At 32.8% G+C, this 10,929-nt stretch overlaps 1 long non-coding RNA gene across 2 annotated transcripts; it reads left to right on the forward strand.

Annotated features, from left to right (window-relative positions):
* The first annotated feature begins 3,222 nt into the window (after positions 1–3,222).
* On the forward strand, positions 3,223–9,550 carry LOC143254556 (uncharacterized). 2 transcript variants are annotated; one of them, XR_013030253.1, is made up of 4 exons: positions 3,223–3,294; positions 3,442–3,580; positions 3,971–4,124; positions 8,608–9,550. It is a non-coding gene; the product is annotated as an uncharacterized LOC143254556 (long non-coding RNA). The 2 variants fall into 2 exon arrangements; XR_013030252.1 differs by lacking the exon at positions 3,223–3,294 and having other exon boundaries at positions 3,305–3,580.
* The last annotated feature ends 1,379 nt before the right edge of the window (positions 9,551–10,929 follow it).

Genomic DNA, 10,929 nt, shown 5'->3' on the forward strand with positions numbered 1-10,929 from the left:
AACATATTGATAACCTGTATTACAGTATCCGAAATGGATATAGAGCAGATAGCCCATAGTGTAGCTTTGTGTTTAATATTAAACAAACAAAAGTATTACTTATATGTGCTGATTCCAGTGTTCTGTTCCCTAAGCTTCACGTTCTTAAATATCATTTGGAGCTTACTTAATTTCAGCTGATACATCTTAACAATCTTATTTTCAGATTTCGCTCGTGATCAAATAAAGGTACTCCGAAACGTTGTACCGGTGTACATAAAATGCTATTCATTCTACTCACTGTCTGCGTCTTCATTAGTAGATTTTATTTCGACTTTTTGAATCTTAAGTGAGGTTATTTGTGGAACAGATAAAAACCACGATCGAGACAATGAAAGTGAAATGTATTAACAAATATTAAATATGTTTAAAAGCTTACAACATAAGTGGGGAGAAAAATAAAAATAAACTGTGATGCACAGATATTTTGATTTAAAAGTAATTCTCTTTCACCAACGAACAGTGGGATTGACCGCCATATTACAGCGGTTTTGTTTCCTTATATTTTTATAGTGCGTAAAATAAGCTTCTTTTTTATTTATTTATTTATTAATTTTTTTGGTAAAAATTTTTAATTACAGGATTGGATAAAGCAGATTAAAACTAGAAGTACTAGGTAGGTAATAACAACATAAAATTATTGTATTTACTAAGGCCATCATTAATTTTTTAATCACTAATCAAAGGAAAGATATTCATTCAGCTGCCCCCTGCCGCCCACCGTTCACACTAAGGGACATACAGTCAATTTTACAATGCACCCACAGCTTACAATGTTGAGAATATTTTATGGTATCGAACGGATTCGGTAAAACACTAAAACTCAGACTCTCTCTCATTTTAATTAGGCAATTAAAATTCTTTAAGAGAACACCACTCAATGACATAATAAATATTCTTTATCTAATCTCGGAGTTCCTTGATTGATTTAAACCTGAATTTGCACTATACACGTAAAAAAAACAACAAAAAAAAAACAGTACGTTATAACTACTTTCCAATTTTACATTATTTCTTGAGGAGGTAATTTTCCAGTTCTTGGTTTCCAGTAATTTTGTTTGCGTGCTAGATGGTAAGAGATACACATCTTTAGCAATCACAACCATGAGAACCAAAACCATTAACTATTAGTTGTTTCAGTTCACTTAATATACTGATTTAGAAACAAAATTCTTCATGCTGATTGGTTAATCAAGCAGCAAAGAAAATTAGAGTCCTTTATTCGAAGACTGTCATAACTTTAAATTGAATTACGACGTTCTTTTCGAAAAGAAAAAAAATTCTTCTATGTTTGTATGAAGTACAGTTCTGCTGGAAACAATAACGTTAAGCAATAACAAAATTGCAATTCTGAAAGATGTTTTTAAATATGGAGAAAAATATTCTCAAACAGAAGAGGAAAACGACAAGAAAAAGATGAAGAAAGTAGAGCGACATCTGGTAGCTAACATCGGTTACAACAATAATGTGTTTCCAATCATTTTTCAGTCTATGTTAACTATATTTTTTTACAAAAATCATCCTCCATATAAAATTGTAACAAAAACGATATTAAAGTGAAAGAAAAAGTTACGCGGATGTAAATATAAGAAACATAACTCAAAAAACACCTAATCAAATAATGGTAACGTTGAGACTAGGAAATGTAAGGAGTGTATGCACTAACTAAATAAAGAGGCATAGGATTAATATATATATATATATATATATATTAAAAGGTTAGCAAAGGTAACTTCCTCAGCGATTATTTAAGGCAACACGGTTAGATGAACTTCCTCAACGACTATTTAAGGCAACACGGTTAGACAGACTTCCTCAACGACTATTTAAGGCAACACGGTTAGATGGACTTCCTCAACGACTATTTAAGGCATCAAGGCTAGATGGACTTCCTCAGCGACTATTTAAGACATCACGGCTAGATGGACTTCCTCAGCATTTATTTAAGGCAACACAGCTAAATGGACTTCCTCAGCTGTTATTTAAGGCAACACGGCTAGATGGACTTCCTCAGCGATTATTTAAGGCAACACGGCTAGATGGACTTCCTCAGCGACTATTTAAGGCAACAAAGCTAGATGGACTTCCTCAGCGATTATTTAAAGCAACACGGCTAGATGGACTTAACGATTACTTAAGGCTACATGGCTAGATGGACTTCCCTAGTGATTATGTAAGGCAGTACGGCTAGATGAATTCCTCAGCGATTATTTTATAAAAAGATAAATAATTCCCATAACATATCAAATATTAGTTACCATAAGGTAAAATATGGTGTGACAAAAAAGTGTAAATTTCGTGGCTTCTTCGGAACGTACCTTCTATAAATTATTAACACACACAAAAAATCCCAAATAAAGGGTACTTGTGAGTGTATTAAACCACATGCCAGTAGACTAGTGAAATATAAAGTCAGTGTGCCGGTATTCTTGTAAGAGTAAGAAATGTTATATGTCACAATAAGAATATTTTTGTTACCAGACATTTTTAAACCTTCAGTTGCGGCACATAAGAGTACTTCATTTATTCTTTTAGAAGTACAAAGAAAGAAGGATGTTCACTGTGTATTCTTGCGCATATGATCATAAAGCTAGCATTTATACAGTCTTACTCAAAATGTTTGCACACCGTACTGTACTGATGTTATTGTCTGTGGTAGACAGAACTTAAAAAGAATGAACAGGAAAAACGTCTGCTTCTCTATCGAGCAACACATAAAATACTTAAATAACAGTCACAGATAGCGTTGTTATATTCGAGATTGTCACCACGTGCTACCAAGAAAAAAAGAAATAAACTTTGTGACTCAAAAGCTCTGCCCATGTCGACAAATTAGTTTTAAGTCCTGAGGCATAATAATGGATAAACAGTGAAATGTAGATTGTGTCAATTGTGCAGTGTCACAGTAATAAGAGTATTGTATTCTCTGAAACTTCATGAAGGGGGTCTATCCCCCCTACGTTATACCTATGCGAGTAAATGCTAATTATGCAACATAATCATTCAGAATATGAGGTTTTTAAATATGTAGCTTTTTACAATGCTTTAACACATTTGTAAAACTACAGTTTAAAATCGTAGAATAACATAAAAAAAATAGAGGCGCGACAGGAAAATAAAAAAGGACAATAAAGGCTGTAAAACAGCTTTAAGACTGCCACAGGAACTGAAGGATATAAAATGAACTCATTTGATGGAGATTCACGACACGTTAAAACTGTGAAGAGGGAGCTGCAAACGGTGTTTATACGACTGGTAAGGATGTTATAACAAACAAAGACTTGAGCAACATGAAACTTCCATTGAGTGCATAAAACGATTCCATGTTTTGTTGTTACTATTGTGGTAATATGATAGAAATGAAAACTATTTGCATCTTTTCCTGCCTTTTGTTTGATTTAGAGACAACGTTTTGGATCTGTACAGAGTCTAAATCAAAGAGAAGAAAGCAACTATCATAGGAAACTACTGTTGTAAGCTGTTATTTTAATATAGACGGTTTGTATTATTAGTGGAAAGGATCCCTCCTTATAGTCGCGTGGTGAGAATGGCTTTATATCTTTAACATTCTTAAAATCTTATAAACAAGATCTGAGTTATACAGAAAGCGAGTTAAGCTAGAGATAACTAATTATAGAGTTAACAAATTTGTTAGTCAATTTGTCTGCTACTATCAGCAAGTTAGTCAATTAATGTTTTGTGAATATTTTGTTTGTGTTTCCACGAAGGAATAAGAAATTGCTATACATACAAGATAAATTAGTAACTAAGAAAATTCGTGTTAGCGTCTATTGTGACCTTAGGCCTATCAATGAATATTAATTAAGCTAAATGAATAAGTTGTTGTAGAAAGTTAAAATGCATTTTCTGTCATTAAGAAGGCTGTATATTACAGCTATTATATCGACTAAAACTAGGAAATTATCTTCAGGGACAATGCAAAAAGAAGGATTGATGTAAAGAGCAAGAGGTCGTAAAATTCTAGCAATAGGAAAGTTGGAAGTCACTCTCACTGAGGGAAAATTCACTGCATAACACAATGTGTTGGTAATTGACATTGAAGAACAGTGCACACTGGGTTTGAGGTTAGTTTACAATGCAAAACGTTATTCTGTTTTTATGGAACGATATTTCCTCACTTTAAAATATATTTTGATATATCCAGTGCAAGAATGCCTGCCGAGCAGGCATTCAGGATATGTTAACATGAAGCCTGAAAGATAGCAAGTTAAGGATATTTCTACCTGAGCTCTGAATTTATTTGTTGTGAACAAAGCGTTGAGATGTAAAACATACATGACAACAATCTATATCAACAAACAGTAATATTTTTAGTTACTAACACAAAGTAGAAGAACGGCAAGTGTTTATAATGTGTTTATTGAATTGGTCACAGAGATGTGAAGAAATCTTAAATAAGTCACTCTTGCTGTATCAGTTGTACGCTACGCTAAAAGAAAATCAAAATGAAACATAAGTGCCTAAAAATCTCAAAATCATGTTAAGTTTAAAGTTAGCAAGTCCGAAATTCCAATCTAGCTAAAATTAAAAGCTAAAAGTTATTAAAGTTCACAAGGACAAATCTGGCTTTAAATAAAAATAAAACAACACAATAACATCAAGAAAGCCAAGTTTGCACACCACTGCACTCTGAATCTGGACATATAATCTTCACCCATTGCGATCCAGAACAAGAAGTTAACAATCCCCGATTATTATCAGATTCGCAGATCGAAGAACAATTGCCTGATTCAAACCAACAGAGCTATTTTTCTTGTAGGAAACATTTCTATTAGCCAATTAGTGCATCGACGTCTCGTGTATACAAATTGGTTTGTTTAGAATTTCGTGCAAAGTTACATTACGGCTATCTGCACTATATGTTCCTATTTTAGCAGTGATAAACTAGAGGTGTGTGTGTGTGTATTTTCTTCAAAGGCTCATTGGATTATCTACTGTGTCCACCGAGGGGAATCGAACTCCTGATTTTAGCGTTGTAAGTCCGTGGAATTATCAGCGTGTGCTAAACTATAACGAAGACAGCTAGTTAACACCACCCACCGTAAACTCTTGGGTCATTTTTTTACCAACAAATATTAGGATTGACCGTCGCATCATAACGAAACAAGTGATAGTCATCAAGGTATACAGTTTTAAGAGTCTTTCATGAAATACGGTTCTTTTATAACAAGTAAATGGAACTGAGATTGAACGTGTGTAGAAAAATGGATTATAACCAGAGGTCGAGAATGGTATTATAACAAACGTGACATTAACCAATTCTAGATAGGACAAATATTTATACTTGAGTAGAATAAGAGCCTTGAAGAAATGAACATAGTTTTTAAAAAAATAATAAAACTGTCACATGGGCTCAGAACCATAAAATAAACTTGGTGGATTTAATTAGAATTATAACACACTGAAACTGTTAAAAAAAGAATTGGCAGTTAAAGAAGGTTATGTGACAAAAGAACAACAAAAAATATTGTTTGTTTTGGAAATTCGTGCAAAGCTACACGAGGCCTATCTGCGCTAGCCGTCCCTAATTTAGTAGTGTAAGGCTAGAGGGAAGGCAGATAGTCATCACCACCACCGCCAACTCTTGGGCTACTCTTTTACTAACAAATGGTGGGATTGACCGTCACATTATAGCGCCCCCACGGCTAAAAGGGCGAGCATGTTTGGTGCGACGGGGATTTGAACCCGCGACCCTCAGACTACGAGTCGAATGTTGTAACACACCTGGCCATGCCAGGCCAACAAATACCGAAGAAACAGTTAGTAATGTCGTTACTTTATTTTACACTTGTACGAAATCGTTAACCCAATGTCAAGCTAGAGTTCAGATATTGATATCTCTAATTTTTCAGTTACCGTCCAGTGAAAGGCAGATGGTCAACAGCAGACACCATTATTCTTTTGACATACTTTGAATCAAATAACGGGACTGTCTATCACATTTATAACGTATCCACAATTGAAAGTGCGAAGCGTTTCAATGGCATTCGTTTTTAATGAAGTGATTGTGAGAAGGATAGATGAAAAATTTTTGTGCCACTTGTTTTTAAAATATTCACTCTAAACATTTATAGTGATATCACATAAATGGAGTAAAAATTCTTGATTTAGAAATTTTTATCAGTAGAAACGCCATCCTCCGGGCGGCTGTGTGTACTATTAATTGTTAATCGTTGTGTTCACACTTCACCGGAAAAAAAAAAGAAGAAAAATGAACATTTTCTAAAAAGGATTTTATTTTCCTGGAAAGAACTGCAAGTGATTGTGCTCTTTAGCCACGTATGACAAACTGTAACAAAATGATTCAATGTACAGAACTTAGAATTTTACTGATATAAACTGTAATGTTTTAAATATTAAAAGTGACATCGTTTATAGAAAAAAAAGCTTTTAAATCACTCCAGTTTTTCAGTACTGCATTTAAACATTACATCAATAAAGATATAATTAACCCTACAGTCCTAATAAAGTCGCGTTCTTGTTGTGAGGAAAGTAATTTTATTTAAAATCGTGTTCTATTATAAAGAAATTGTTGTTGCATATACCACAGCTATTTTTCTAATTTTTTGAATTTTCAACGCCCAAAGCATGAAAGTTTTATAGATTTTTTGCGGTACTACGCAATAGATGACGACACGTTGTAGTTATTATTTTTGTCGCATAAATATATATATATATATATACACACACACACACACACACACACACGCTACATCTATTATATTTAGATGTGGTGATTAGAATTACCAACTTATAGTCTTGTTAATGGCATTCACAATTATATTAAACTATTTGCCAAATATTACGTTTTGAAAATATTTAATTTTCTTCGTTTTTTATTCTAATTTTTTTCTTAAGTATAATCGACCCTTATCATAACAAGCTTAAATATAATTAAGTAAAACTTTCTCGCTTTAAATTATGTTTTTTCTTCAATCTATGTCTCTCCTGGTAAATAACTAATTTCGTTTTAATTTTTAAAATAACAAATCTACATCATGTAATTATCTCCTAATGTGTTTCACACAACAACAACAAAAAAACGCTCGTATTTTAATAGTATTATTTTACTTTAGTTTCCTTATTACCTCATGACAAAAACAAACAAACAGACTAAACCAGAATGAAATAGGGGGCAGTTGTTGATAATTCTCAATTTATTTTACATTTATAATGGTTACATGTGATATACATTTTTTTCTATTTTCCTTTTTTGTATTTATGTTAACGTTTTGAATATCTTCAACATTTTTGTCCTATCACTTTGACTGTTTGGATTTATTCATGAGAACTTTGATTAAAACAAGAAAGCAGCTTGACTTATTAATGCAAACATTTCAGAATGTCTCCAACCAAAGGAAATATTCCTGTCCTTACAGGCAAATAATTACACTGAGGAAGCAAGTAATATTATGCGTTCATATTTCAGCATTATACAGTTATTACGTGTTCTATCGCTGGACAGGTTATTATGCGAAATTAATGCGAAGTTCAGTCCATCTGACGAAAGCAAATTCATTTATTTCTTCCTTAACGTATGCGTATGCTGCAGGCTAGTATTACTCATTCACAGTGGTAGCCCTAATTTCACAAATAATGTTTTCATTTTCAACATAAATTTACTCTCTAATTGTATTACGACTAGTATACAAACAAACTTATTTGTACAATTTCACAGCTAATCGATTTGATAAATAAATGTAATACGTGACAATTAACACTGATCCGAATTCTTCACTAATTTCTCAATCACAGACTGTATTGAAACTTATTTAATACTTCACTTACTCTCATATTTATAATGTATACTTGTTTTTAGATACTTTGCACAAAATGTCGATTATTAAAATTCATGAACATTTTAGGCATTGTGGAATTATAGTTATAAAACTATTTAAATCTAACGTCATTATAATGATAGCAGCTTTCTCTAGCAAACAACTAAATCAAAACTTTAAAAATGTGGCGTACAACAATTCAACTGCTGACATAATAATATTTTATTATACTATACGTTAGAGTAGTGGTTCGTAACTTGTGATACGCGTACCTTCTGTGAAAACATTAAAAGGAAAATAAACCAACCCCACGTCTCAAAATTGGAAAGCAGTTCGGTGAGTTATCGACATATTCTGTTAGCCAGGACAAAATGTTCTCTTATTGTTGACTCACCCGTGAATTACTTCTTTTGGATTACATTTTTTATTAACGGTACACCAATGACTCAAAGCTCTGACTACAGGGTAAGCGGTATAAAAATGGCGGGGACCAATGTTAAAAACTTTGATAAATTAGTCGTGAAGCAGGGTCACTCGATGCCAACTTTTCCAGCACTACGTGATATGGGCAACAAAAAGAAATGACAGGATTTGCCATTAGTTTTCGCCAATTTAATAATCGATTTAGGCTTTCTTTGTTCTCTAAAAATCTTTGTTAAATATTTTTGGCAAAAATTTATTTACGACTGTTCAGTAATGAACATTTCTTATAGATTAGATATTATTAGATATTAGATATAGATTCTTATAGATATATTTTTTTCCCTAGATGCCTGTTTTACAAGCACTTTCCCTTGGTGGTTGAATAACAAATTTTAGCTAGGATTTATACAATGCTCAAATTCGGCGTTTGATTCTTGTGGTGGGCTCTGAACAGACAGATCTACGTGCAACTTTAAAGTTGACTAAACAACTGCTCGTACTTGCTGTGATCATCAAAAGTGAAACCCTTTTCAAGCTTCTGTTTACGAGTTCACCGTTCTGGTTGAAACATCATATCTACATCATGTTGTTTTGTGGTGTATTACGTACAACACTGGCATAAGTGTCTTTTAAGTTATTGTATACAAAATAATATGAAGCCCAGTTCACTTAAATGAAAATGACAATGTTTTATTTCTTCACTTAGAAGTTCCATAAATTAAAAAAGTTTTGTATACTAGTAATATTAGGCATAATTTCACAAATAATACCAAAAGCTTTTATTTGCTAATTTTATCGTATGCACATTATATTTTGTAACTCTAGAACTTTACTGAAACACAAACTCGACACTTACAAAATTGAAGAAAGGAACAAACCGACTAACAGACTCACTTTGAAAACGAAAGGCAGAAAATTTTCGAAACGTCGTCCTCTGCACTTGTGTTTCTACAACAGGTAGTTGCCGTTCATTTAACCAAGTTTCATTCATAACAGACTCACTAATGAAACAACTGTAAGATATTTATAAAATCTTTAGCTCGACTCTCTTCAACACAATCTTGATTCGAAACATTTAGATCGAGTTTTCTAAAATTTGTTAGTATGCATTAACTTGTATGAATTTTTGCTTCATAAAAACACTACTTTTGTCCATCATGGAGAAACGGTAATACTTCTACCACGGTAATTATAAAGTAACAGTAGTAATTTGCTATAATAGCAATGGAATAGAAGAACTAGTTTTATTGTAGTAATAATCGAGCGTCAGTGTTAGTTTACCAACGATGCTAAATATAATATGGTACTCCTGTTACATTAGTGCCAGGCAGCAAACTTACGTAGTGTTACAAAACTCCACACGAATCACTTAATACGAACTTTTTAATGATTGTCTCATAAAACTTACTTTTAAGATCGAATAATGGAAACAAAAATGTTATGTGTGTTTTGCTCTGTTGGTTTCGCAAAAATAATACCAAGCTGAATAAAGCAAGAGAATTTATAGAACAGGAAAAAGCCCTTGGTTAAAAGAAAAAAAAAAACGTGCGTGTTGAATACAGGAAATGGCTCAAACCATAAAAACAGTCATAGGGGTGTTATTGTTAAAACGACGTAGAAGGACATTATCATAAAGTGTGTGGAAGGCTCTTTCACTCAGGTTTTGTGAAAAGCAATTATAGTTTCGTGTGAAGTTGGCCTTTCGTGACCAAATAGTTTTACTCACATAATGTAGAAGCTGATATTATTTCTAGAATTTTACTGTGCAGATAATGTGAGTTAATTCTACGGAACGTAAACCTAAGTATAAGATGTAGTAAAAATCTAAGTTCCAAAATGTAGATATACAAGCAATGCCTTTATCTCTGTTTTCCCCTACTGCAAACAGTAATAACCTACTTGAAGAAAGGTTACAATTTGTTTAAATTCCTCTGATATGTTCATGTAGACAAACACCAAGTTTGAGATAGTTGTTTGGAGGTTATTAGTTATATGTTTAAATATAAAAATTTCACCAATGGTCTTTTACTTGCTAGTACGTTCCTAGGCCTTTGGTTGAAAACACGAAACTCACACCACTAGATACAAGCGATGAGAAATTTATTTTAGGTTGAGAAAATATTCAATGAATTGAATAGTATAGTTTTTCAGTAGTATTTTCATATATATAAGGTTGTTGTTGTTGTTGTTTTGAATTAAGCACAAAGCTACACAATGGGCTATCTGTGCTCTGCCCACCACGGGTATCGAAATCCGGTTTTTAGCGTTATAAGTCCGCAGACATGCCGCTATGTCACTGGGGGTGCCATATATATATGGATGGCCAAGGAACTCAGTAATCATACCACAAATAAGCGTGCAAAAATATTAACAATGACAAAGATTTTTTACTTTCGTTTATTTCTCTACCCAACAAGTCCGAAGACAATACGAGAGCCCTTTTTAAGATATCAAACCAGAAACAGCAGAAAGTGACCAATCCATCAAACTGTCCATTTTTCTTCTTGTTTCAATTGAGATAACTCTCTAATTATTTTATTACTAACGTCAGTTTATTCCTAAATCCACTCTATGTGTTTTTGTCATCTATGTCATTGCGTTATTGTAATCGTTAGTAAGAATTAAAATAACTCATGATTCTAGTGTAAACTTTCTAGCTTTCCAACAG

The sequence above is a fragment of the Tachypleus tridentatus genome, chromosome 6 (genome assembly GCF_004210375.1).
Source record: "Tachypleus tridentatus isolate NWPU-2018 chromosome 6, ASM421037v1, whole genome shotgun sequence".
In the NCBI taxonomy this organism is placed as follows: domain Eukaryota; kingdom Metazoa; phylum Arthropoda; class Merostomata; order Xiphosura; family Limulidae; genus Tachypleus; species Tachypleus tridentatus.